This window comes from Aulostomus chinensis, chromosome 1 (genome assembly GCF_037954235.1).
Source record: "Aulostomus chinensis isolate RoL2024-O1b breed Wild chromosome 1, RoL_Achi_v1.0, whole genome shotgun sequence".
Lineage (NCBI taxonomy): Eukaryota > Metazoa > Chordata > Actinopteri > Syngnathiformes > Aulostomidae > Aulostomus > Aulostomus chinensis.
The window spans coordinates 15,295,336-15,323,319 of record NC_141320.1 but is presented as its reverse complement, the minus strand read 5'-3'; the positions used below and the strand labels follow the sequence as shown (position 1 = coordinate 15,323,319).

Sequence of the window (27,984 nt, the reverse complement as noted above, 5' to 3'; positions counted from 1 at the left end):
TTAATTGCCCCTCGGGGATAAATAAAGTCATCTGAATTTGAATCTGAATCTGAATCTGAAACACTTGAACTGTTCAACAGTAGAATTTGTTTGAAACAGTTTACAACACTGAGATTTTTGTATTTTCAGTTTAATTCTAACTTAAAACTGGGCATGAACATTTTTAGTCGTTCATATTCTAACATACAGAGGAAGTCATGACATTCCCTTTTTTTAACCTGTCCTGTTCAGGAAATGGAAATGGAAATTTAGCTGCTATGGTGAATCAGAAAAACCTTTTGAAGTCTACTTTTGCTTCAGTCAGAAAGTGGACTGTTGTTAACTCTCACAATGGTTGGTGATTGTGGAGGAAGACAAAATCCTTATGAAACTCTTTTTAACAGACACACATTTCTAAAGACACTGGTTCATTTTATTTTTCTTCTTTTAGCAGAGGATGGTTTCGATCCATCGACCTCTGGGTTCTGGGCCCAGCACGCTTGGTTTGAACTGGTCCCTCATCTCTGTGAGTAGAAACCATCTGAGGTGGAAGATCTGCTTTGACCCCCTGACCTCCCAGTAAAGCCAGTATAGATGTTGAGCTTGGAGGAGTTGATGGCCTCCTTCATCTTCTTGTTGGAGGTGTTTGCTAAACTCAGCACCACCACAGATCAGAGGAAAGTCCACTTGTCAGCTGGACACTGGAGTTTCTAGTGACCTGCAGGATCTTAGTTGTGGTGGCAGCAGGCCTGTTCCAAGAGCTGTGCTCACATTCATGATCAGGCTTCATCATGGTTCTGGACCACTGAGTGATAGAAGCTGATCCTGGGGGTGGACTGTCTTTAGGGGGCTGAGGTGTCTGGTGGTCTTGGTGGACCCTCTGCATCTCAAGCTGAGACCACAGAGTCCTGTGTTCTTGAGTCATTGTCTATAGTCTCTGTTGTTGGAGAGCTCAGTGTGGTCCCTGATGGTCTAATGGCTAGGATTCGGCGCTCTCACCGCCGCGGCCCAGGTTTGATTCCCGGTCAGGGAATGAGTTATTTAGAGGTTGAGGGAGAGGTGATCAGATGGTCCACATGATGGTGGAGGTGATGAACTGTGAATCCATCATGGCTCCACTCTCACCCCCATTGTAGTGTTCTTGGTTCACTCTGCCATGGCCCCATGTTGAAGGGTGACTGTCTCATTCAGGTTCAACCCTTTGTTAGACTCTATTAAGTCACTGACTCCTGCAAGGACAAACTGTAATCCTCCTTAGTAGCTTTGGCTCCTTGCAGCACAGAAAGTCCATTCACTGATGTAGGAACTGGAAAACTTAGAGCTCCAGTCCTCGGTTCCTTGCACCAAAGAAAGGAGGGAAATGCAATCAATGTTGAATTCATTTACATTTCTTATATTTGATCAAAGATAGAACTTAATAAGCTGCCATCGACCTTGATGACCAACTCCTTCACTGTGTAGTTCAAAGTCCCTGGTTTGATTTGTGTCAGGACTTCAGAAGCTCCAATCCTCTCTAAGGTCCAGTGAGAGTGGAAGAGATTATAAATGAGAGAAGCAGGGCCCTCACTCAGAACTGAACCAGCTCAGTTGGGAGAGCCTTAGACTGAAGATCTAAAGGTCCCTGGTCCGATCCCAGGTTTCAGCAGAGGAGCAGCATTGACTTTACTTTCCAGTGGAGGAACTGCAGACATGAAGGAAACTAACATCTTGTCCTGTGCATTCTTGTGACATTCAGGACATTTTTGGAGCCTCTTGTTGGATTTTGCCACAGAGAATCAGAGCCAATCAAAAGCCTGGTGGACTTCAACATGGAGGACTGAACAAGTCAAGAAAGCATCAGTTTGACCTTCACGGGTGTTTCTGTTCCTGTCTCAATGCTGTAGAAAGAGCCTGAGGAGCTCAGAGGGTAGAGCATCAGACTTTTAATGTGAGGGTCCAGGGTTCAAGTCCCTGTTCAGGTGCTGTGGAGGTTCCAGTGTTTGACAACATGGTACTGGATGAAGTTTAGTGTTGAACAAACTGTCAACATCAAAAGTAGAAGTGTTCTTGTCTTGCTACTGTGAGACTGTTGCTAGAAAAGTGACCACTAATAATTTCATGTGGCATGCAATTAACAAAAGACCTACACTGATGGTGGAGGGGTCTGGAGCCTATCCCAGCATCTACGGGCCAGAGGCGGGGTTCACCCTGGACAGGTCGACAAAACCATTCACACTCACATCTACAGTCAATTTAGAGTGTCCAATCAGCCTCATCCCAAATTACATGTCTTTGGACGGTCGGAAGAAGCCGGAGTACCCAGAGAGAACCCACGCATGCACGGGGAGAACATGCAGATTCTGCACCCGAGCCTGGACTCAAATCCAGAACCTTCTTGCTGTGAGGCCACAGTGCTCACCACTGCACCATCATGCTGCCGTGGTCTCATGTACTTTTCTAAATTGTGTTTCTTTAATGTCCTCTGAGATCAAAGACAGAATTCTAGTTACTGTCAAAGCCCTGATGACATCATCAGGAATTCTGACTTTGATCTGGAGACTCTTGCTTTAATCTGAATTTGATCTGACTAATGTTTTAGTTTAGGTTGCATGACACCGACCACCTCATTTCTCCTGATGGACTGGTGACCTGTCCAGGGTGAACCCTGCCTCTTGAACAATGTCACCTGGGATCGCCCCCCCCCCTCCATGACCCTTAAAGGATAAGAATAGAAAGTGGATGGAGGGATGGACTCAACACTGAAATCAGCTGATCTGATCCACATTCTAATGTTTCCTGTCCCTCTTTAGGAGTCAATGAGAATAGTAGTGTATATAATAATGTATATCCAACCTTGTAGTATCTTTCCAAAGCTTTGAGTATTTCTTCTTGTTTCTACTTGTAGTTTTAGTGTCTGGATCTTTTCTTTTGATGTCCTGCTGTCTGCTCTTTGCTTTTGGAGCTTCCTTCAACAACTACCAGGCCTCCTGGGTACTGTAGGAAACATGGTCAAGTTCTTCTGACTTCTCCAGGAACGTCCTGCTCACATTGGTCTGTCTTCATTTTGACTCCTCCCACTGCCACAATGACCAGCCTTTATACTCTTGGTGACTGGGGCCCTGGTTGCTGCAGGCCTCAACACCAGCCTGTGGTTGTGAGCAGGGCAGAACAGAACTGACAGTATCTCCCATGCAGGACCTGGGTCAGCGCCTGGTGCCAGCTGGGGCACCGCTTTAACCTGGACCCCTAGAAGATCTTCTCCAGGACCTGGCCTTTTTGGTTCCATCAAGGCCTGTGAGGATGGTGAAGAGTGATCCACCACCAGGCAGCACAGTCAGCAGCAGCCATTTTGTTCCACTAGAATCAAGTATGATAGTGACAGACTGGTGAGTACTTGCTAACTAACACTTCCTGTTTTTACTGCTATTCTTCCATGAATGTGCTCATGTTGGCTGGTCCCCAACCACAGTTTCAAAGCCATGATGACATCTCTCATCAACAATCAGACTTATTTTTTCTCTATTTGGACAAATAAGGTTTCAACTGACACGGCTGGCCAACGTCCTGGAGTTCATTCAGCCTGGAGAACCAGGTGCTGGTTCCTTCTTTTTCCAGGCAGGAACGGGCAGCAGATCCAAGATCAGTAGGTGAAGATGTCTGCTTTGACTGGTAGGAGGAAAGAGAGCAGGACAGCTGGTCAGAGACAAAGACAGATCATGAAGAAGGAGTGCTGTATTCTGCTAGCACATGCTAGTGACAGTCAGAGATCAGGAGTCTCAGCAGGGAAAGATTCATCTCTTATTTCAGAGGACAATTGGACGTTCACTGGAAGACTGTGAATGTTTGAGGGTCAGAGGAGAAAAGAGGACAAGTGCACCTGTTGTGTGTGATGGGGCACCAGCATGGAGGAAGTTGTCAAACATTTTGAGTGAAAAAGCGTGAATCTTCAAGTAAAGAATTAAAATGATTTAGTTCACAATGAGGTCTCTGTCATAAAACAAAAGGAACAACTGACTCCCTCACCATTTCCACCCTCTTCAACAGATTCACATTTCAAAACAACCAGGTTTATTTTGTTCCCTTCTTCTAGCAGAGGATGGTTTTGATCCATCCACCTCTGGGTTCTGGGCCCAGCACGCTTCCTCTGTAAATCCATATTTTGGGTTCTGGCTTGTTCTGCTTTTCATTTTGTGTTTGTATTAAAGTTCTGTTGCTGAAAAAAAGACTTTTTTGCCTTTTTAAAAACACACACACACACACACACACACTACAGCCAAGCATATAGAATGATACAGTCTGAGGTGGTTTTGACTGGTAGGCACCAGTGTGCACTGTTTGGCACTGAAGTCATGTGACTGAAGTCATCCAGTCACGTGACTGAAGTCATCCATTCATGTCAGTGATGTCACTTGGCAGGACTGTCACTGCCGTCTCATTCTAGAAAAGAATCCAGACTCCACCTGTGGCTCCATGATAACTGATGGACCTCTGGTTGGAGGCTGGACGATGATGTTTGGTCTGGGGGGGTTAAGATGGTGGGGCTGTTTCAGTTCTAGTGCTGAAGGCTTTCACCATGACAGTCAGACTCTCCTCTGTCCTTCATGGTCCCTCAAATGTGCAGTGTGGACCTAACACACTGAATTTAACCTGAAAACTCTTCATGAACAGCAGGAGACTCAGAGTCTCTGTGGCGCTCGGCTGTTAACAGAGAGGCTGGTGGTTGGAGCCCCCCAGGGACCAGGACCAGGCTCTACTGGTGCTGAGGACTCTGTTGATCAGCTGCTGAGTTGCTACTTGATGTCAACATTGGTCTGTTTCATCCTGAGTAGTTTGATCCTAGCAGAGTCGTTGCATCGATGATACCTTAGTTTCATCAGTATTATATTATATATATATTATATTACATTATACACCTTAGTTAGTCTGGGGTTGCAGGAATCATACAGCATCCAAATAATAGCAGGTTGAAACATTTATTTAAAAGAGTTTAACATGGTTGCACACACACACACACACACACACACACACACACACACACGCAGCCTTTCTTTGGTATAAAATGGTCTGTCACGTTCTCTCACATTGCACAACAACACAACAAACAAAGACGGCAGGTCCAGTGTGGTCCTGATAAGACCACTGGACTGCAGGGTCCCAGTATCACTGGTGACAATGGTTTTACCAGCTGGGACCTTGGACAAGAACTTCTCAGAGGAAACTCATCATGGAGGCTCAGTGAAGAAAACTAGACCTGAGCTGCCTGCTGGAACCTAGCAGGTGAAGGACAGAGCTCCACCTCTTTAGAGACACCACCACTGTGGGCTCATGTTGGCAAAAGAAGTGGGTCAGTTTTTGACACACACACACACACACACACACACACACACACACACACACACACACACACACACTTGGATATCTATGCCTTTAACTGCTTCAATTACTGCAGGAACCAACCAGAACCATCCAGAACCTGAACCTCTATATCTGATTCTGGGTCTGTTTGTTTCCATAGGCTAGCACACGGCACAGGTCGGCCTGGTTTCAGAATGTTTCTTGGAATCCTTATTATCAATAAAGTATCAAATATTTTGCATAATAAATGCATGCATGGCCTCATATTTTGCCATTTTAACGTGCTTTAAGTTGACGGTGCCCACCTGTCGTGTCAATGTTTCTATGTTTGTCTGTTCTGGTCTGAATGAAAGAGGAGGTTTTCTTGGTCATGTGACGTGGATGAGAGTTCAACTAGAACTTCCTGATTCAACAGGATTTTAGTTTGTTGGGATTTTGTCAAAGCCACCAACCAAACCTCTGAGTGGTGCAGATGTCTGCTGCCTCCTCAGAGCAGACTGGAGCTCAGCCTCACTCACCTGTGGGAGCCCCAGCAGAGCCACCGTGTGATGGAGTTTCAGTTCAGGCTCCAAGGTCCTGGATTGAATTGGTGTTTTGTGTTTTTAGGCCTCCTGGCACCGTCAATGGTAGAGCAGAGTGGTGCAGAGGAAGCGTGCTGGGCCCAGAACCCAGAGGTCGATGGATCAGAACCATCCTCTGCTAAAAGAAGAAAAATAAAATGAACCAGTGTCTTTAGAAATGTGTGTCTGTTAAAAAGAGGTTCATAAGGATTTTGTCTTCCTCCACAATCACCAACCATTGTGAGAGTTAACAACAGTCCACTTTCTGACTGAAGCAAAAGTAGACTTCAAAAGGTTTTTCTGATTCAACATAGCAGCTAAATTTCCATTTCCAGAACACGACAGGTTAAAAAAAGGGAATGTCATGACTTCCTCTGTATGTTAGAATATGAACGACTAAAAATGTTCATCTCCAGTTTTAAGTTAGAATTAAATTTAAAGTAGAAAAACCTTCCCTCTTCAATCCTGTCACTCAGTGTTGTAAACTGTTTCAAACAAATTCTACTGTTCAACAGTTCAAGTGTTTCTAATGAAGCTGAATGTTCTCCTCTACTTTCCTCTATTGGGTTTCTTTCATGTCCTCCTGAGATCAAAGACAGAATTCTAGGTACAAATAAATACACAATCAAAGCCTCCTGATGACATCATCAATTCTGTCTTTGATCTGTGTCTGTCCAGCCTGTCCTGAGTGGATCCAACAGTTTCCCATGGGTGACTCTGTCGTGGTCTCTCTCTCTCCTGCTGTCTCCAACTCTCAGAGCGCTTCTACTGGTTTCTCCCCATCGTCCCTGTTGCTAGGCAGAGCACTGGTGAGGACTGAGGCCAGTGATGTCATCACCTCCAGCTGAGACCTGCCAGGTGGTCCTGCTTCATTCAACTCTGCTGCCTCTGCCACTGCCCTGACTGGTGAGGCTGACAGCAGGTTCTCTCTCATCTAAACTCTCTGTTTACAATGGAGGCTGAAATCCTTGTGATTGGTGGTTCAATCATCAGGTCTGTTGAACTCCCAGGTGCCATCACCTGCTGTCTTCCTGGTGCCAAAGTTGTGGACATTATTGAACGTCTCCAGGACTCATCGACCTCCACCCCTCCTGCAGGTTCTCCCTGTTCCTGTGTGGGTTCTCTCTGGTACTCCAGCTTCCTCCCACAGTCCAAAGACATCAAGAGGGTAGTGGTTACCTGAACACTCTAAATGACTGTGAGTGTGAATGGTTGTCTGTCTGTGTGTGTTGGTCCTGGGATGGACTGGTGACCCATCAAGGGTGAACCCAGGGCTGGACTGGCCACCTGGCCGATGCACATCTTTGGGCCGGCCCATAACTGTCATAATTTTTTTTCAAAAGTGTATAGTTTTTAATCGACCGTAACGGTATCGGAGACGCGAAACGCGGCCCATTGGTTGATTTTCTTGAAGGACATTGGGCTCGTCCAATGAAATCTCTCAGCTCTCTCTCTTTCTCTTAGTCAAGCCATGCTGTTGCAATGGAAGTGGAGGAGTCAGATCAGACAGTTGGAGACTATTTTAGTCGCCCTTCTTCCACACAGAGGACTGATTTTTTAAAGTTCCATCCTCAACAAGATTCCATAAACCCTGTCGTCCAGAGGCTCTTCGTTAGAATGGACGGCACGACGTGGAAATGGCTGACTTATTGTGGTCAACGTCATGCTTTGTTTTGTTTTGTTTGCCCTGCTTTTAGCAAGCCCAGTGATCCAAGTGTCTTCATTAGAGGCCTGACAGACTGGAGGCATGTGCACCAAAGAGTAGAGGAGCATGAGAGAGGCATGGCACAGAGGCAGTGTGCTGAGGCCTATTTTTGAAACTGCTCCAGAGCAAGACTGGCCACCTCCTTGAGGGAAGACAGCTGACAGGACACCGTGAGCAGGTTAAGAAGCAGGGCTGGACTGGGACCAAAAAATGGCCCTGGCATTTTTCATCCCTGGCAGCCCTCCATGGTTATTTACACGATATGTGTAAGCACACGCCATACCAGAGGGTGTATGTGCACATTTTGAAGTTTCAAAAATTAAAATAAAGTGCAGTATTCTACATGGAAGACAGTAACCATGTTAAAAGAGTGATACTCTTTCACTACTCAGAGACCTTCTTCTTCCACTACACGTTCCAACACCTGACGTCTCTTCTTCCCAGTCCAGCCCTGGAAGAACGCGTCGAGTTTTTGAAATTCGGCTGCTCTTCTTCTCGGGAGTCTCTCTTTTTCGGCTCCTCCTTTCTCCTTCCTCTTACTGGGCAACATTCTTCATGGCTTCTGACTGCAAGGTGGCCGCTGAGTGGTGGCACTACAACTGGATGGGTCTGTTTCTCATTTTAACACAAAACAAACTAACCGCTGTTTCTGCATTTTTACCAGAAATATATATTTTGAAATGCCTGCTCACACCGGCCCATCCGGCTACATCCACCAAACTTTACACACATAATATAATATAATAATATAATATAATAACCCTGAACACAAGCCCCAAAGCAGTAGTTGTTTTGTTTTTCTTCATAAAGGAGGTGCACTGTCATGACTACGATATCTCTGGCAACAAACATGGAAGGGGCTTTGGGGTCTTGTGTTTCAGCTCTGTAACTTCTGGATGGCTGAAAATGTCAGAATCAGTCCTCTCACTGACATCAACCATTGGTGTGACTTTTGGTGGCTTCAGCTCAAATGAAACCAGGGAAGAGGGGCCAGACTTTGAGGAGCCCCTTAGGGTTAGTGGATGCCCCCGGACCGTGCTTGGGCCCCTTAGCACCTAGATGGCTGAAATTCCCAGCACATGCTACTCTGGGGCATCACACTATGTGTGTAAAGTTTGGTGGATGTAGCCCAAGTAGAAACACCAGAACCCAGATTTGATCCTCAATTCTGCTCCAAAAGGCTCTCGGAGTGCAGCAGTCCCAGACCCTGATTTTGCCCAGTTTCACAAGGGGATAGTTTTTTCTCTTTGAACCTAGGAAGTTGAAATTTGAGTGTGTTGTTCTGTTCTCGAAGGATCGCATCTGTGCTGGTTTGACCCCCCTAAGTCCTTTCTGCTGTCCGTAAAGGGCGTGGCAAAGTCCAGTAAAGTCTTTAAATGAAGCATCATAACTGGTCAAAGTTGCTCCAAATGAGATGAGCTTTTTGGGAGGAGTTCACACCTCTGCCAGAAACCAATATTTAAAACTTTGAAGCCCCACCTCCTTCCTGAAGCTACTTCCTGTTTGGGAGGGGGTCCTAGAATTATTCCACCAGATTAGGATTTCATAAAGTTTCAGGTCTGTATCCACTGGAGAGGCCAATGAGAGCAAAAGAGCAACAGGGTCAAAGGTCAACAGGCCTCGTGTCTCAGCCAGGCCTCAAAGGGTTAAGTGAGCCTTTTGGAGCTCCTTTGAAAAAAGGCCTGACACCAATCTTGTTCAGGACCAACATGAAGAAGGATCTTTGGAACATTTTCACATCTTTAAGACCGCCTTGACTCCTTTTTATAGCAGGAGTCACTGAACAGCACAAAGCTGCTATTGCAGCCATCAGGCCTCATTTCTGATCAGTTATTATTGTTGAAACAAAGCTGAATATCAATTATTGATTTTTATTGTCATCATTGTGAACACCTGATAAGAGAAACACAATAAAAACATTTGAAAAGGAAGGATCAGAGTGTTGTTGTACTGCAATACTACAGTACAGCATCAGAGACACTCAGTTATTGATTGCCTGAAAGATTGATTTACCCAGAAGAGGAACAGCTTTGTTGGAGCAGTAAAAATACACACATCAGAACGACAAAGTTACATTTGAAAAGAAACTACATGACATTACCAACACAACATCTGAAGAACAGTTAGGATCAATTTAACTGGCCAGATAGTTAGGATTTCTTTAATGATATCCTTGATGAACCCAGACATCAGAGTGGTTTGTTCCCCTCAATCATAAATCTGTAAATATAGCGTGAAGTGATGGAACTAAAAGGCCACCTCTGAGTGCAGGAGTGAGCCTCTGTGACGGATGTGACGTCAGCAGACCGCCATTAGTTTGAGTCATTGTTTATATTCTTAATGCTGATTGGTCGATCTATAATGGTGACAAATGGACTTCGTAGGTAGAATAAACATCCAGAAATTAAATGAATTTGTAGATTGTCTTATTAATCAAAAGATAAAGTATTAAAAATATTTGTTTTTTTTTTCCTCGGAGTGAGCGACAACTACCGGATTTTCTCACAGAAGAACGGGGCCGACTTCCACGGAAGCAGATGTTTGTAATTCCTGGGGCACTAAATTCCATTTCATATTATTCTTTATTGAACAGCGAATATTATGGAAATAAAATTTATATTTCTCGCCAGAAATGTCCTTAAAATGCTTTTTAAAAATCAAACATATCTTGAAATGACACTCGTCCGTAATGGCGTCCTTAGCAACCAACATAGCAACAGTAGAAATGTGACACTGTAACGACTCTCTTCCGAGAGGTGAAAGATTCATCGTAATAACGAACAAACCAAAGATTAAACACAAGAACTGAGCAAAGATTATGAAAACAAAATGCATATTTCTCTCTAGAAATGTCATCAGAATGCTTTATTAAATCAAAACTATCTTGGAAGAAGGCACTTTCCTCCGAAAATGACAGGAGCGGCGGCCATGTTTTTGTTTTGAGAGGCCCGCATGAAAGAGTCACATGAGGGAAGGGGGTATGGGGTCATGGGGGGGGGGGGGGGGCGATCCCAGGTGACGTTGTTCAAGAGGCAGGGTTCACCCTGGACAGGTCACCAGTCCATCAGGAGAAATGAGGTGGTCGGTATCATGCAACCTAAACTAAAACATTAGTCAGGTCAAATTCAGATTAAAGCAAGAGTCTCCAGATCAAAGTCAGAATTCCTGATGATGTCATCAGGGCTTTGACAATAGCTAGAATTCTGTCTTTGATCTCAGGAGGACATGAAAGAAACACAATTGAGGAAAGTAGAAGAGAGCTTGGCAGCATGATGGTGCAGTGGTGAGCACTGTGGCCTCACAGCAAGAAGGTTCTGGTTTGAGTCCAGGCTCGGGTGGGGAATCTTTCTGTGTAGAGCCTGTATGTTCTCCCCATGAATGTGTGGGTTCTCTCTGGTACTCCGGCTCCTTCCCACTGTCCAAAGACATGTAATTGGGGACGAGGCTGATTGGACACTCTAAATTGACTGTAGGTATGAATGTGAGTGTGAATGGTTGTTCGTCTCTGTATGCTGACCCTGTGATGGACTGGTGACCTGTCCAGGGTGAACCCCGCCTCTGGCCCGTAGATGCTGGGATAGGCTCCAGCCTCCCCTCGACCATCAATGTAGGTCTTTTGTTAATTGCATGCCACATGAAATTATTGTTGGTCAGTTTTCTAGCGACTGTCTCACAGTGGCAAGACAAGAACACTTCTACTTTTAATGTTGACAGTTTGTTCAACACTAAACTTCATCCAGTACCATGTTGTCAAACACTGGAACCTCCACAGCACCTGAACAGGGACTTGAACCCTGGACCCTCACATTAAAAGTCTGATGCTCTACCGTCTGAGCTCCTCAGGCTCTTTCTACAGCATTGAGACAGGAACAGAAACACCTGTGAAGGTCAAACTGATGCTTTCTTGACTTGTTCAGTCCTCCATGTTGAACTCCACCATGCTTTTGATTGGCTCTGATTCTCTGTGGCAAAATCCAACAAGAGGCTCCAAAAATGTCCTGAATGTCACAAGAATGCACAGGGCAAGATGTTAGCTTCCTTCATGTCTGCAGTTCCTCCACTGGAAAGTAAAGTCAATGCTGCTCCTCTGCTGAAACCTGGGATCAGACCAGGGACCTTTAGATCTTCAGTCTAAGGCTCTCCCAACTGAGCTGGTTCAGTTCTGAGTGAGGGCCCTGCTTCTCTCATTTATAATCTCTTCCACTCTCACTGGACCTTAGAGAGGATTGGAGCTTCTGAAGTCCTGACACATTGAACAGTTCTCCAGGACCATTTTTGATGGATGTCTGGATCACACCAGCCTTTTTTGTTTGTCTTCTTGCACCACCGTGCCGCCCCTACTAGTCGTCTACATATCAGTGTTCTCAGTATTGCACGAACATTCACATCAGTATTGTGCTAATATTTTATTTCCTGGCTCTTCAATCCTCCTATTATGAAGTTGATTGCTTCAGCGACCAGGAGATGTTATCATTGGCAGCTAGTTTACTATTATTGCTGCTGCAGTTGTTGGTTGTGTGTCTGTCTTCCATCCCCCTGTCCCTCTGTCTTTCTCTCTGCTTGTCTTTCACCCTCATCTTGTTCCCATCTTTTTGTCATTCTCTCCCTCCTTTCTCTCTGTCTTTTGTCTTTCCTTCTCTATATATGTCTTCTGCTGTCTGTCCTGTCCTGCTCTCTTTCAACAACCAACCAGTCAAAGCAGATGTCCGGTTAAAAAAATATGATCAAAGAACTCTTGGTTTGATTTGGCTTGAGGCATGAAGAAGATAGGATTGTTTTCCTTTCATTTTAGAAGCTTTTCCAGATTCATGAAAAGATCATCAATCAGTGCAGTATTTCAGACAGACTTCTGGTCCATGAGGATGAGGAATCCAGCACAGATCCACAGAACTCCAACTGCCATCTTTGATGGTTCCTTTACAGTCTGTAGGGTGGAGAGATCCTCCTGAGTCTGGCTTGGAATGTTTGTCTGTGGATGTGTTGGCCCTGTGATGGACTGGTGACCTGTCCAGGGTGAACACGGCCTGTCGCCCAAAAGCTGCTGGGATAGGCTCCACCCCCTCATGACCCTGAACAGGATAAGCAGAAGACAATGGACAGAAGTCCTGACACACTGAACAGTTCTCCAGGACCATTTTTGATGAAGGTCTGGATCACACCAGCCTATTTGTTTGTCTTCTTCCAGTTGCCTCAACATTGTGTGAGCCAATAATTCCACAGCTGTACCAGACACACCTCTGGTTGGTGGGTTGATGGATCTTTCTGTTCTAACAGTGTCTTTTATCTTGCTTTTATCTTTTCTATCTTTTCTTTGTATCTGCATTCTGTGGTGCACGGTGGCTCTCGAAGAGCGCTCTAACTATTGTCACTGTACCCCCCCCCCTACAACGAAAATAAAAGATTCTGATTCCGATTCTGACACACACACACACACACACACACACACACACACACACACACACACACACACACACACGTGTATCAACATGATGTTCCGAATGTTTCACTGTCTGTGGTTGTCCAGCTCTCCTTGTCTCTTCACTGTCATTGTCAGAACTCGGAGCAGTCTTCCTCTCTAGGTGATGTCTCTGAGTGATGATGATTGCTGTCTTTTCAACCAGCTTCATTTGTTGATATCTGAGAAGGACTGAAGACAGCAAAGTGTGCTGATTGGCCAACAACCCCTCACAGGTCAAAGGTCACTGCTCTGAGGCGGACCAGTTTACTGTAACAGTGGTGGCACCATCCACTGCTGGCGCTCTCTTCAGTGCTTCTTGTTTCTGCCCTTTGTGTGTGAGCTCCTAGAGCAGCTGGTCCGCCCCCCCCCTTTTCTTTTCTATTCCTCTAATTTATTTTTTGATTTTCTATTTTTGTAATTCATCATCGATCTCGGCTCACGGTCGCTACACTCTTGACCTCCTGTGAGCCTTGAAGAGAGAGAAGCCACCTTTGTGTTGGAGAAGAGCAGCTTAGTCCAGGCAGCCAGCAGCCTGAGACCAGAGGGTAGCCAATCAACGCGCTTCCCTTCTTCATCGAGCGAATCTCAGCGGGAGCCACGGTCGACGAGGTGGAGGCTTTGGAGGCCGTCCTCCCACCAGTTCGTTGGAGAGGCGTCGTACATCGATGGGAGAATCCAGCTGAGAACGTAAGCCGGTTACGTTGGTTTTCACCGATTCAGGCCTGGACTCCTGTCTCGCTGCCAAACTCCGCCTGACTCCATAGAGCTGGTCAGCCTCCACTCAGTCCTCTTCATTTGGTTGGAGGTCACTATCGTTCATCCTACACACCTTTCCACCTGCCTCTTAGCCGTCTACTTGAAGCTCAGATAAATCCAGGCTAATTCATACCTGCTACTCAATATGGGCCTTAATTACTCTGCTGGAATTATCACTCTGTCTTAAGTGTTTTCTTAATTGTATTAAATCCTCTTTAATTTCCAAGAAGTCTTCCAACTCATTCATTCATGCAAGCCACTGATCCACAAGACCTCATTGATGAGCTTCAACCTGAGACTGATTGTTTCTCATTGGACGAGACACCCATTCAATGAGACTCATTGTCAGTCCATTGAAATCTACTGGTGTTCCAGGTGAGTTGATTTAACAACATGAGCTGACAGAATCTACATTCAGGTAGGAACCACCACATCCAGGGGTCTGGACCTTTGAGCAGGCAGAGCCATCAAAGTAGCAGACTAAGCTAGCAGACATTAGCATTGAGAAGAAACTGATACCTGAGCCTACTTTTGGGTCTGGTCAAGTGATGACACAATAATATGACATCATTGTCAGACTGACGCCTGCTCAACACTGACCAAACGCCGCCCTATTGCATTGTGGGAAATTTCTGCTTGGCTCGCGTCCATCAAAACACACAAAGAAATTTCTCCAGAATCAGGATTGACAGTGGATACAATTGATTACACACTGGTTTCGGGTGCAGGTGTGGAATTTCAGACACAGTCTGTGTTTGTGTTGTTCATTCAGTGATTTTTCTTACAATTCCCAATCAAAGCCCCACATTGCTAATGAACTCAAAATGATGCTAACAGTAATGTAGTGATAGTTGCTAATAAACTAAGTGATGCTGACAGTCATGTGGTTAGAGTTTCGATTAACCTCAAAGTAATGCGACAGTGATTTCAGAAGAATTGCTAATGATCTCAAAATGATGCGACAGTGATGTCGTAAGAATTGCTAATAAACTCAAAACGATGCAAACAGTAATGTAGTGATAGTTGCTAATAAACTCAGTGATGCTTACAGTCATGTAGTAAGAGTTGCTAAAAACCACAAAATAATGCGACTGTGATGTCGGAAGAATTGCTCATGATCTCAAAATGATGCGACGGTAATCTAGTAAGAGCTGCTAATAAATTCAAAATGATGCTAACAGTAATGTAGTGAAAAATTCGAATAACCTCAAAGTGATGCTGACAGTCATGTGGTTAGAGTTTTGAGTAACCTAAAAATGATGCGGACAATAATGTATTAAGAGTTGCTAATAACCTCAAAATAATGCGACAGTGATTTCAGAAGAATTTCTAATGAACTCAAAATGATGCTAACAGTAACGTAGTGATAGTTGCTAATAAACTCAGTGATACTTACAATAATGTAGTAAGAGTTTCAAACTCCCTCAAAATGATGCTGACAGTGATGTCGGAAGAGTTGCTAATGAACTCAAAATGATGCTACAGTGATGTAGTAAGAGATGCTAAAAAACTAAAAATGATGCTGACGGTAATGTAGGAAGAGTTGAAACTAACGTTAAAATGATGCTACACTGTTGTCATAAGAATTGCTAATAAACTCAAAATGATGCTAACAGTAATGTAGTAAGTGTTTCGAACTACCTCAAAGTGATGCTGACAGTCATGTAGTAAGAGTTGCTACGAACCTCAAAATAATGCGACAGTGATGTTGGAAGAATTGCTAATGGTCTCAAAATGATGCGACAGTGATGTAGCAAGAATTGCTAATGAACTCAAAATGATGCTAACTGTAATGGAATGAAAGTTTCGAATGGCCTCAAAGTGATGCTGACAGTCATATAGTAAGAGTTGCTACAAAACTCAAAATAATGCGACAGCGATGTCGGAAGAATTGCTAATAAACTCAAAATGATGCTACAGTGATGTTGTAAGAATTGCTAATGATATCAAAATGATGTGACGGTCATGTAGTAAGAATTGCTAATGAACTCAAAATGATGCTAACAGTAATGTAGTGATAGTTGCTAATAAACTCAGTGATGCTTACAGTAATGTAGTAAGAGTTTCGAACAACCTCAAAGTGATGCTGACAGTCATTTAGTAAGAGTTGCTACGAACCTCAAAATAATGCGACAGTGATGTCGGAAGAACTGCTAAGGAACTCAAAATGATGCTAACTGTAATGTAGTGAAAGTTTCGAATAACCTCAAAGTGATGCTGACAGTCATGCAGTAAGAGTTGCTACGAACCTCAAAATAATGCGACAGTGATGTCAGAAGAATTGCTAATGATCTCAAAATGATGCGACAGTGATGTAGTGAAAGTTTCGAATAACCTCAAAGTGATGCTGACAGTCATGTAGTAAGAATTGCTACGAACCTCAAAATAATGCGACAGTGATGTCGGAAGAACTGCTAAGGAACTCAAAATGATGCGAACTGTAATGTAGTGAAAGTTTCGAATAACCTCAAAGTGATGCTGACAGTCATGCAGTAAGAGTTGCTACGAACCTCAAAATAATGCGACAGTGATGTCAGAAGAATTGCTAATGATCTCAAAATGATGCGACAGTGATGTAGTGAAAGTTTCGAATAACCTCAAAGTGATGCTGACAGTCACCTGGTTAGAGTTGCGAGTAACCTAAAAATGATGCTGAGAGTAATGTAGTAAGAGTTGCTAATAACCTCAAAATAATGCTACAGTGATGTCGGAAGAATTGTTAATGAACTCAAAGTGATGCTGACAGTCATGTAGTGATAGTTGCTAATAAACTCAGTTATGCTTACAGTAACGTAGTAAGTGTTTTGAACAACCTCAAAGTGATGCTGACAGTCATGTAGTAAGAGTTGCTACTAACCTCAAAATAATACTACGGTGATGTCGTAAGAATTGCTAATGATATCAACATGATGTGACAGTGATATAGTAAGAATTGCTAATGATCTCAAAATGATGCGACAGTGATGCCGGAAGAATTGCTAATGAATTCAAGAATGATGCTGACAGTAATGTAGTGATAGTTGCTAATAAACTCATAGTGATGCTGACAGTAATTTATGAAGAGTTGCTAAAAACCTTAAAATAATGACACAGTAATGTAGTAAGAGTTGCTATGAAACTAAAAATAATGCGACAGTGATGTAAGAAGAATTGCTAATGATCTCAAAATGATGCGACAGTGATGTCGTCAGAATTGAGAGTCGGGGTTTTCCAAGTTGATCTCCTCCCACGCATGAATTCTCTGGTATCCTTCCACTTACTGCGAAGACGAGCCGTGGATGTATTGTCCTGAGCCCAGGGCTTGTCAGATACCATGACCCTCAACTAAATGTGGCAGAAACCCTGCCCTCTTCATTTAGGGCTGGAAGGTGTGAGAGATACTGGGAGCTCATCGAGGCTACGTCCTCCGTGGTCTCCTCAGGCTGGCCAGCACAAGAGGAGACCGCCAACTGGCCGGGACAGGCGGTCACCGTTGTTGTTGTTGCCGCCGTGGTCGGCCTTTCTTTCTTTCTTTCCTTTTTTCACACGATCACAGGGGAGAGCGCGGACGCAGTCCCCCACTGTCAGAAATTATGCAGTTGAGATTCCCACATTTGGGGAATTCACCAGGGTCAGCACAGCCCCAGTGCAATGGCTGAGCCTCACCCGGGGAGAACCACCTTGCTGATCATGGTATCTCCCCTGCCAGGTAAGTATGACTCGCTGAGCTTAGGAACAGACATGAGCTCCAGGGACACAGCCTTCTGACTGACAGGCAGGGAGGCCGACACAGCGCCTGATCTTTCCTACCTTGTGCCAATCTGCCGCGTGCGCAGCCCCCTTTGTTTCTCACAACGATGCCGGATGTCGGATATCCCAAGCCCGGGAAGCTCGACCGATGCCGTTTTCAAGGCTCACCTTCTCGCTGGGGGCACCAGCGTGGCCTCTAACCGCACGCATCGTGCCCCGCAGTAAAAAAAACAATCTCCGTCCGCTTTCACCCTTGGATGGAGCGTCGCGACCATGAGAGCTGTCAACGCAAGCGGCCCAATTCCGAAAGACTGAAGGCAGCAAGCTGGGGTTTCACATTTCAACATCAAGTTCACAACCCATCTCTGGGCAAAACAGGCACATTGAAGGTTCAGGTCTTTCAGAGTGCATTCCAAAGCCTTTTGGGAAAGGCTCCGAGAGCAGTGCCGTCAGCGGACCTCCATCCTTATCTGGAGTGCAAACGGAGCCACAACTTGACGCCCAGCAGCAGCGCGGGCGGAAATCCAGCCCCGGCCTCATGTGCAGCACTCGAGAGTTGGCCTGAAGAGCACAGGATTTGCTCCTGACAAAAGGGGAGGGGCCCGCACTGTTCCTGGAAGGCCATTGTGGCCGCAGGCTGAGGAAAAGCTGCAGTGCAGGAGGAGAACCCTGGTCCAGCTTTGGGTGGAGCAGGTGAGCGAGTGCCTGGCGGAGGCTTGTTTTATTTCCGAGGAGAAATGCGGGGCATTGCACCACTCCTGGAAACACTGCAATATCAGGTTGATGCGTGGAAAGGACGGAGCAAGCTCCCGTTCCATCTCCCTGTTCCTAGAAGCAATTTAATATATGGTTCCCGGATAGGGAACGTACCAGATATTAAACTGATAAGAACAGATTCTACACTTGATCTTAGCCAAAAGGCCAAGAAGCCATGCCTGCCAGCCACCCGACGTGAGAGCCAGCACCCCCGGTACAGCCAATCCCGGCCGCGGCTGTGGGCAGGAACTGCAACATTTTGGGTGGCGACACAAAATGCAGTGCCATAAACACTACATCTGGCACACTGGTTGTCCCCACTGCTATCCAAAGCAAAGGCAATCGGTGCCTTCACCCTGCTATGCTAGTGGGGCGACTCAAAGTAAAACAAAGCGGTGTTCAAAGCCACAAGCCAGCAACTCATCCTGGAATCGGGGTTTTCCAAGTTGATCTCCTCCCACGCATGCATTCTCTGGTATCATTCCACTTACTGCGAAGACGAGCCGTGGATGTATTGTCCTGAGCCCAGGGCTTGTCAGATACCATGACCCTCAACTAAATGTGGCAGAAACCCTGCCCTCTTCATTTAGGGCTGGAAGGTGTGAGAGATACTGGGAGCTCATCGAGGCTATGTCCTCCGTGGTCTCCTCAGGCTGGCCAGCACAAGAGGAGACCGCCAACTGGCCGGGACAGGCGGTCACCGTTGTTGTTGTTTCCGCCGTGGTCGGCCTTTCTTTCTTTCTTTCCTTTTTTCACACGATCACAGGGGAGAGCGCGGACGCAGTCCCCCACTGTCAGAAATTATGCAGTTGAGATTCCCATATTTGGGGAATTCACCAGGGTCAGCACAGCCCCAGTGCAATGGCTGAGCCTCACCCGGGGAGAACCACCTTGCTGATCATGGTATCTCCCCTGCCAGGTAAGTATGACTCGCTGAGCTTAGGAACAGACATGAGCTCCAGGGACACAGCCTTCTGACTGACAGGCAGGGAGGCCGACACAGCGCCTGATCTTTCCTACCTTGTGCCAATCTGCCGCGTGCGCAGCCCCCTTTGTTTCTCACAACGATGCCGGATGTCGGATATCCCAAGCCCGGGAAGCTCAGGCACATTGAAGGTTCAGGTCTTTCAGAGTGCATTCCAAAGCCTTTTGGGAAAGGCTCCGAGAGCAGTGCCGTCAGCGGACCTCCATCCTTATCTGGAGTGCAAACGGAGCCACAACTTGACGCCCAGCGGCAGCGCGGGCGGAAATCCAGCCCCGGCCTCATGTGCAGCACTCGAGAGTTGGCCTGAAGAGCACGGGATTTGCTCCTGACAAAAGGGGAGGGGCCCGCACTGTTCCTGGAAGGCCATAGCGGCCGCAGGCTGAGGAAAAGCTGCAGTTCAGGAGGAGAACCCTGGTCCGGCTTTGGGTGGAGCAGGTGAGCGAGTGCCTGGCGGAGGCTTGTTTTATTTCCGAGGAGAAATGCGGGGCATTGCACCACTCCTTGAAACACTGCAATACCAGGTTGATGCGTGGAAAGGACGGAGCAAGCTCCCGTTCCGTCTCCCTGTTCCAAAAAGCAATCTAATATATGGTTCCCGGATAGGGAACGTACCAGATTTTAAACTGATAAGAACAGATACTACACTTGATCTTAGCCAAAAGGCCGAGAAGCGATGCCTGTCAGCCACCCGACGTGAGAGCCAGCACCCCCGGTACAGCCAATCCCGGCCGCGGCTGTGGGCAGGAACTGCAACATTTTGGGTGGCGACACAAAATGCAGTGCCATAAACACTACATCTGGCACACTGGTTGTCCCCACTGCTATCCAAAGCAAAGGCAATCGGTGCCTTCACCCTGCTATGCTAGTGGGGCGACTCAAAGTAAAACAAAGCGGTGTTCAAAGCCACAAGCCAGCAACTCATCCTGGAATCGGGGTTTTCCAAGTTGATCTCCTCCCACGCATGCATTCTCTGGTATCATTCCACTTACTGCGAAGACGAGCCGTGGATGTATTGTCCTGAGCCCAGGGCTTGTCAGATACCATGACCCTCAACTAAATGTGGCAGAAACCCTGCCCTCTTCATTTAGGGCTGGAAGGTGTGAGAGATACTGGGAGCTCATCGAGGCTATGTCCTCCGTGGTCTCCTCAGGCTGGCCAGCACAAGAGGAGACCGCCAACTGGCCGGGACAGGCGGTCACCGTTGTTGTTGTTTCCGCCGTGGTCGGCCTTTCTTTCTTTCTTTCCTTTTTTCACACGATCACAGGGGAGAGCGCGGACGCAGTCCCCCACTGTCAGAAATTATGCAGTTGAGATTCCCATATTTGGGGAATTCACCAGGGTCAGCACAGCCCCAGTGCAATGGCTGAGCCTCACCCGGGGAGAACCACCTTGCTGATCATGGTATCTCCCCTGCCAGGTAAGTATGACTCGCTGAGCTTAGGAACAGACATGAGCTCCAGGGACACAGCCTTCTGACTGACAGGCAGGGAGGCCGACACAGCGCCTGATCTTTCCTACCTTGTGCCAATCTGCCGCGTGCGCAGCCCCCTTTGTTTCTCACAACGATGCCGGATGTCGGATATCCCAAGCCCGGGAAGCTCAGGCACATTGAAGGTTCAGGTCTTTCAGAGTGCATTCCAAAGCCTTTTGGGAAAGGCTCCGAGAGCAGTGCCGTCAGCGGACCTCCATCCTTATCTGGAGTGCAAACGGAGCCACAACTTGACGCCCAGCGGCAGCGCGGGCGGAAATCCAGCCCCGGCCTCATGTGCAGCACTCGAGAGTTGGCCTGAAGAGCACGGGATTTGCTCCTGACAAAAGGGGAGGGGCCCGCACTGTTCCTGGAAGGCCATAGCGGCCGCAGGCTGAGGAAAAGCTGCAGTTCAGGAGGAGAACCCTGGTCCGGCTTTGGGTGGAGCAGGTGAGCGAGTGCCTGGCGGAGGCTTGTTTTATTTCCGAGGAGAAATGCGGGGCATTGCACCACTCCTTGAAACACTGCAATACCAGGTTGATGCGTGGAAAGGACGGAGCAAGCTCCCGTTCCGTCTCCCTGTTCCAAAAAGCAATCTAATATATGGTTCCCGGATAGGGAACGTACCAGATTTTAAACTGATAAGAACAGATACTACACTTGATCTTAGCCAAAAGGCCGAGAAGCGATGCCTGTCAGCCACCCGACGTGAGAGCCAGCACCCCCGGTACAGCCAATCCCGGCCGCGGCTGTGGGCAGGAACTGCAACATTTTGGGTGGCGACACAAAATGCAGTGCCATAAACACTACATCTGGCACACTGGTTGTCCCCACTGCTATCCAAAGCAAAGGCAATCGGTGCCTTCACCCTGCTATGCTAGTGGGGCGACTCAAAGTAAAACAAAGCGGTGTTCAAAGCCACAAGCCAGCGACTCATCCTGGAGTCGGGGTTTTCCAAGTTGATCTCCTCCCACGCATGCATTCTCTGGTATCATTCCACTTACTGCGAAGACGAGCCGTGGATGTATTGTCCTGAGCCCAGGGCTTGTCAGATACCATGACCCTCAACTAAATGTGGCAGAAACCCTGCCCTCTTCATTTAGGGCTGGAAGGTGTGAGAGATACTGGGAGCTCATCGAGGCTACGTCCTCCGCGGTCTCCTCAGGCTGGCCAGCACAAGAGGAGACCGCCAACTGGCCGGGACAGGCGGTCACCGTTGTTGTTGTTGCCGCCGTGGTCGGCCTTTCTTTCTTTCTTTCTTTCCTTTTTTCACACGATCACAGGGGAGAGCGCGGACGCAGTCCCCCACTGTCAGAAATTATGCAGTTGAGATTCCCACATTTGGGGAATTCACCAGGGTCAGCACAGCCCCAGTGCAATGGCTGAGCCTCACCCGGGGAGAACCACCTTGCTGATCATGGTATCTCCCCTGCCAGGTAAGTATGACTCGCTGAGCTTAGGAACAGACATGAGCTCCAGGGACACAGCCTTCTGACTGACAGGCAGGGAGGCCGACACAGCGCCTGATCTTTCCTACCTTGTGCCAATCTGCCGCGTGCGCAGCCCCCTTTGTTTCTCACAACGATGTCGGATGTCGGATATCCCAAGCCCGGGAAGCTCAGGCACATTGAAGGTTCAGGTCTTTCAGAGTGCATTCCAAAGCCTTTTGGGAAAGGCTCCGAGAGCAGTGCCGTCAGCGGACCTCCATCCTTATCTGGAGTGCAAACGGAGCCACAACTTGACGCCCAGCGGCAGCGCGGGCGGAAATCCAGCCCCGGCCTCATGTGCAGCACTCGAGAGTTGGCCTGAAGAGCACAGGATTTGCTCCTGACAAAAGGGGAGGGGCCCGCACTGTTCCTGGAAGGCCATTGCGGCCGCAGGCTGAGGAAAAGCTGCAGTGCAGGAGGAGAACCCTGGTCCAGCTTTGGGTGGAGCAGGTGAGCGAGTGCCTGGCGGAGGCTTGTTTTATTTCCAAAGTATCCAAAGCCCGGGAAGCTCGGCCGATGCCGTTTTCAAGGCTCACCTTGTCGCTCGGTGAACCAGCGTGGCCTCGAGCCGCATTAGAATTGCTAATGAACTCAAAATGATGCTAAAAGTAATGTTGTGAAAGTTTCGAATAACCTCAAAGTAATGCTGACAGTCATGTAGTAAGAGTTTCTATGAACTTCAAAATAATGCGACAATGATGTCGGAAGAATTGCTAATAATCTCAAAATAATGCGACAGTGATGTCGGAAGAATTGCGAATGAACTCAAAATGATGCTGACGGTAATTTTGGAAAAGTTGAAACTAACCTCAAATTGATAATACAGTGATGTCGTAAGAATTGCTAATGAACTCAAAATGATGCTAACAGTAATGTAGTGATAGTTGCTAAAAATCTCAGTGATGCTTACAGTAATGTAGTAAGTGTTTCGAACAACCTCAAAGTGATGCTGACAGTCATGTAGTAAGAGTTGCTACTAACCTCAAAATAATGCAACAGTAATGTAGTAAGAATTGCTAATGAACTCAAAATGATGCTGACAGTAATCTAGTGAGAGCTGCTAATAACCTCAAAATGATTCTGACAGTAATGTAGTAAGAGCTGCTAATAACGTCAAAATAATGCAACAGTAAAGTAGAAAGAGTTGCTACGAACCTCAAAATAATGCGATAGTGATGTCGGAAGAATTGCTAATGATCTCAAAATGATGCGACAGTGATGTAGTAAGAATTGCTAATGAACTCAAAATGATGCTAACAGTAATGGAGTGAAAGTTTTGAATAACCTAAAAGTGATGCTGACAGTAATGTAGTAAAAGTTGCTATGAACCTCAAAATATTGCGACAGTGATGTCGGAAGAATTGCTAATGAACTCAAAATGATGCTAAAAGTAATGTTGTGATAGTTGCTAATTAACTCAGTGATGCTTAAAGTAATGTAGTAAGTGTTTCGAACAACCTCAAAGTGATGCTGACAGTCAGTTAGAAAGAGTTGCTTAAAATAATGCAACAGTTATGTAGTAAGAGTTGCTAACAACCTCAAAATAATGCGACAGTGATGTCAGAAGAATTGGTAATAACCTCAAAATGATGCTGAAAGTGATGTCGTCAGAATTGCTCATGAACTCAAGATGATGCTAACAGTAATGTAGTGATAGTTGCTAATAAACTCACTGGTGCTTAAAGTAATGTAGTCAGTGTTTTTAACAACCTCAAAGTGACGCTGACAGTCATGTAGTAAGAGTTGCTACGAAACTCAAAATAATGCTACTGTGATGTCGTAAGAATTGCTAATAAACTCAAAATGATACTAACAGTAATGTAGTGAAAGTTTCGAATAACCTCAAAGTGATGCTGACAGTCATGTGGTTAGAGCTGCGAGTAACCTAAAAATGATGATGACAGTGATGTCGTAAGAATTGCTATTGAACTCAAAACGATGCTAACAGTCACGTGGTGATAGATGCTAATAAACTCAGTGATGCTGACAGTAATGTAGTAATAGTTGCTAATAACCTCAAAATGATGCGACAGTGATGTCGTAAGAATTGCTAATGAACTCAAAATGATGCGACAGTGATGTCGTAAGAATTGCTAATGAACTCAAAATGATGCGACAGTGATGTCAGAAGAATTGCAAATGAACTCAAAATGATGCTGGCGGTGATGTAGTAAGAGTTGCTAAAAAACTCAAAATAATGCGAAAGTGATGTCGTAAGAATTGCTAATAAACTCAAAATAATACTGACATTATTGTAGTAATAGTTGCTACGAACCTCAAAATGATGCTACAGTGAGGTCGTAAAGATTGCTAATAAACTCAAAATGATGCTACAGTGATGTAGGAAGAATTGTTAATGAATTAAAGAATGATGCTGATGGTAATGTTGTGAGAGTTGCGAAAAACCTCAATATGATGATTACAATAATGTCGTAAGAATTCCTAATGAATTCAAAATGATGCTACCGTGATGTTCTAAGAATTGCTAACAAACTCAAAGTGATGCTGACAGTAATGTAGTGAAAGTTTCGAATAACCTCAAAGTGATGCTGACAGTCTTGTAGTAATATTTGCTACGAACCTCAAAACGATGCTACAGTGATGTAATTAAAGTTACTAATGATCTCAAAATGATGCTGAGAGTGATGTCGTAAGATTTGCGAATAACCTCAAAAAATGCTACAGTGATGTAGGAAGAGTTGCTAACGACCTCAAAAACAATGCTACAGGGATGTAGGAAGAGTTGCTAATAACCTCAAAATAATGCGACAGAGATGTCGTAAGAATTGCTAATGAAATCAAAATAATGCTAACAGTAATGCAGTGAAAGATTCGAATAACCTCAATGATAATAATGAACTCAAAATGATGCTGACAGTGATGTAATGAGAGTATCTACTAATTTCAAAAAGATGCGAAAGTGATGTCATGAGAGTTGCTTCTAACCTAATAAATGATGCGAAAGTGATGTGGTGAGAGTTGCTACTATCCTCAAAATGATGCTACAGTGATGTAGTTAGAGTTTCGATGAACCTCAAAATGATGCTCCAGTGATGTACTGAGAGTTGCTTAAAACCTTAAAATGATGCTGACAGTGATGTAGTGAGAGTTGCTACTATCCTCCAAATGATGCTACAGTGATGTAGTGAGAGTTGCTTAAAATCTCAAAATAATGCGACAGTGATGTGGTGAGATTTGCTTCTGTCACGACCCGGCTCAGAAATCGTGACATCGAAGGAGGGAGACGCAGACTAAACGTGACACACAACTAATAATTTATTATTAGTAACGCAAAATCAACACAAGGCAAACCATAACGTACAGTTGAGTGTGGTTATCAGTAGTGTCAGTGGTGAGTGCGAGTGTGTGCATGAGTGTACAGGGGGTGTATGTGTGCGGTGTGATGGATGCAGAGAACTAAACAAGACATAACTCAAGAAACACAACCATCGCTCCGACGTGGGCCAGGAGGAGTGAGCGAGAGACAACCGGCCAGGTTGATCGCCTGCTTTATAGCTGGGAGACTCCGGGCCCAGGTGCTCCCAATTAGTCGACAGCTCCGCCCCATGAAGCTCGAACCTGAGAAGGGAAGGAAGTCAAAAATAATGCAACGCCCCCATGCCCGTGACCATGGGGACGTGACACTACGAACCTCAATATGATGCTCCAGTAATGTAGTGAGAGTTGCTACTAATCTAAGAAATGATGCTCCAGTGATGTAAAAAGAATTGCTACAAACCTAAGAAATGATGCAACAGTGATTTAGTGAGAGTTGCTTAAAACCTCAAAATGATGCTACAGTGATATAGTGAGAGTTGCTACGAAGCTCAAAATGATGCTACAGTGATGTCTTAAGAGTTGCTAAAAATCTCAAAATGATGCTTCAGTGATGTTGTGAGAGTTGCTAAAAACCTCAAAATGATGCTCCAGTGATGTAGTGAGAGTTGCTTCAAACCTTAAAATGATGCTGACAGTCATGAAGTGAGAGTTGCTACTTTCCTCAAAATGTTGCTACAGTGATGTAGTAAGAGTTGCTAAAAATCTCAAAATGATTCTTCAGTGATGTGGTGAGAGTTGCTAAAAACCTCAAAATGATGCTACAGTAATGTAGTGAGAATTGCTAAAAACCTCAAAATGATGCTACAGTGATGTAGTGAGAGTTGCTACGAACCTCAAAATGATGCTACAGTGACGTGGTGAGAGTTGCGAAAAACTTCAAAATGATGCTACAGTAATGTAGTGAGAGTTGCTACGAACCTCAAAATGATGCTACAGTGATGTGGTGAGAGTTGCGAAAAACCTCAAAATGATGCTACAGTAATGTAGTGAGAGTTGCTACGAACCTCAAAATGATGCTACAGTGATGTGGTGAGAGTTGCGAAAAACCTCAAAATGATGCTACACTAATGTAGTGAGAGTTGCTAAAAACCTCAAAATGATGCTACAGTGATGTAGTGAGAGTTGCTACGAACCTCAAAATCATGCTCCAGTGATGCAGTAAGAGTTGCTTGAAACCTTAAAATGATGCTGACAGTCATTTAGTGAGAGTTGCTACTATCCTCCAAATGATGCTACAGTGATGTAGTGAGAGTTGCTACTATCCTCCAAATGATGCTACAGTGATGTAGTGAGAGTTGCTACAAACCTCAAAATGATGCCAAAGTGATGGAATGAGACTTGCTACTAACCTAAAAAATGATGCCACAGTGATGTGGTGAGAGTTGCAACTAATCTCAAAATGATGCCAAAGTGATGTCATGAGAGCTGCTACGAACCTCAAAATGATGCTAAAGTCATTTAGTGAGAGTTGCTATAAACCTAAAAATGATACTGACAGTAATGTAGTGTGAGTTTCTGTTAACTCAAAATAATGCTACAGTGATGTAGTGAGAGTTGCTACCAACCTCAAAATGATGCTGATAGTGATGTAGTGAGAGTTGCTAAAAATCTCAAAATGATGCTATCAGTAATGTTGTGACAGTTGCTAAAAACGTCAAACTGATGCTACAGTGATGTAGTGAGAGTTGCTACTAATCTCAAAATGATGCTGACAGTGATGTAATGAGAGTTGCTACTAACCTAAGAAATGATGCTCCAGTGATGTGGTGAGAGTTGCTAAAAACCTCAAAATGATGATTACAGTAATGTATTGAGAGTTGCAACTCACCTAAAAATGATGCTACAGTGATGTAGTGAGAGTTGCTAAAAACCTAAGAAATGATGCTGCAGTGATGTGGTGAGAGTTGCTACGATGCTCAAATGATGCTACAGTGATGTAATAAGAATTGCCACTAACCAAACAAATGATGCTACAGTGATGTAGTGAGAGTTGCGAAAAACCTCAAAATGATGCCACAATAATGTAGTGAGAGTTGCGACTAACCTCAAAATGATGCTGATAGTGATGTCATGAGAGTTGCTACGAACCTCAAAATGATGCTGAAGTGATGTAATGAGACTTGCTACTAACCTAAGAAAGGATGCTACAGTGATGTGGTGAGAGTTCTACGAACCTCAAAATGATGCTGACAGTAATGTAGTGAGAATTGCTACGAACCTTTAAATGATTCGACAGTGGTGTAGTAAGAGTTACTACTATCCTCAAAATGATGCTTCAGTGATGTGGTAAGAGTTGCTACTACCCTAAGAAATGATGCTCCAGTGATGTGGTGAGAGTTGCTAAAAACCTCAAAATGATGCTGACAGTAATGTAGTGAGAGTTTCTGCTAAACTCAAAATAAGGCTACAGTGATGTAGTGAGAGTTTC

The 27,984-nt window shown here is 45.3% G+C and overlaps 7 non-coding genes across 7 annotated transcripts; all 7 read right to left on the bottom strand.

The window, feature by feature from the left end:
- Window positions 1-17,324: 17,324 nt before the first annotated feature.
- On the bottom strand, window positions 17,325-17,488 carry LOC147270499 (U1 spliceosomal RNA). Its single transcript, XR_015117046.1, has one exon. It is a non-coding gene; the product is annotated as a U1 spliceosomal RNA (small nuclear RNA).
- Window positions 17,489-18,263: 775 nt separating this feature from the next.
- On the bottom strand, window positions 18,264-18,454 carry LOC147270498 (U2 spliceosomal RNA). The gene has a single exon (XR_015116486.1). It is a non-coding gene; the product is annotated as a U2 spliceosomal RNA (small nuclear RNA).
- Window positions 18,455-19,040: 586 nt separating this feature from the next.
- On the bottom strand, window positions 19,041-19,204 carry LOC147270497 (U1 spliceosomal RNA). Its single transcript, XR_015116758.1, has one exon. It is a non-coding gene; the product is annotated as a U1 spliceosomal RNA (small nuclear RNA).
- A 542-nt stretch (window positions 19,205-19,746) lies between these two features.
- LOC147270496 (U2 spliceosomal RNA) lies at window positions 19,747-19,937 on the bottom strand. The gene has a single exon (XR_015116460.1). It is a non-coding gene; the product is annotated as a U2 spliceosomal RNA (small nuclear RNA).
- A 586-nt stretch (window positions 19,938-20,523) lies between these two features.
- LOC147270495 (U1 spliceosomal RNA) lies at window positions 20,524-20,687 on the bottom strand. Its single transcript, XR_015116755.1, has one exon. It is a non-coding gene; the product is annotated as a U1 spliceosomal RNA (small nuclear RNA).
- Window positions 20,688-21,229: 542 nt separating this feature from the next.
- Window positions 21,230-21,420, bottom strand: LOC147270494 (U2 spliceosomal RNA). Its single transcript, XR_015116458.1, has one exon. It is a non-coding gene; the product is annotated as a U2 spliceosomal RNA (small nuclear RNA).
- Window positions 21,421-22,010: 590 nt separating this feature from the next.
- Window positions 22,011-22,174, bottom strand: LOC147270493 (U1 spliceosomal RNA). The gene has a single exon (XR_015117027.1). It is a non-coding gene; the product is annotated as a U1 spliceosomal RNA (small nuclear RNA).
- Between the last annotated feature and the right edge of the window lie 5,810 nt (window positions 22,175-27,984).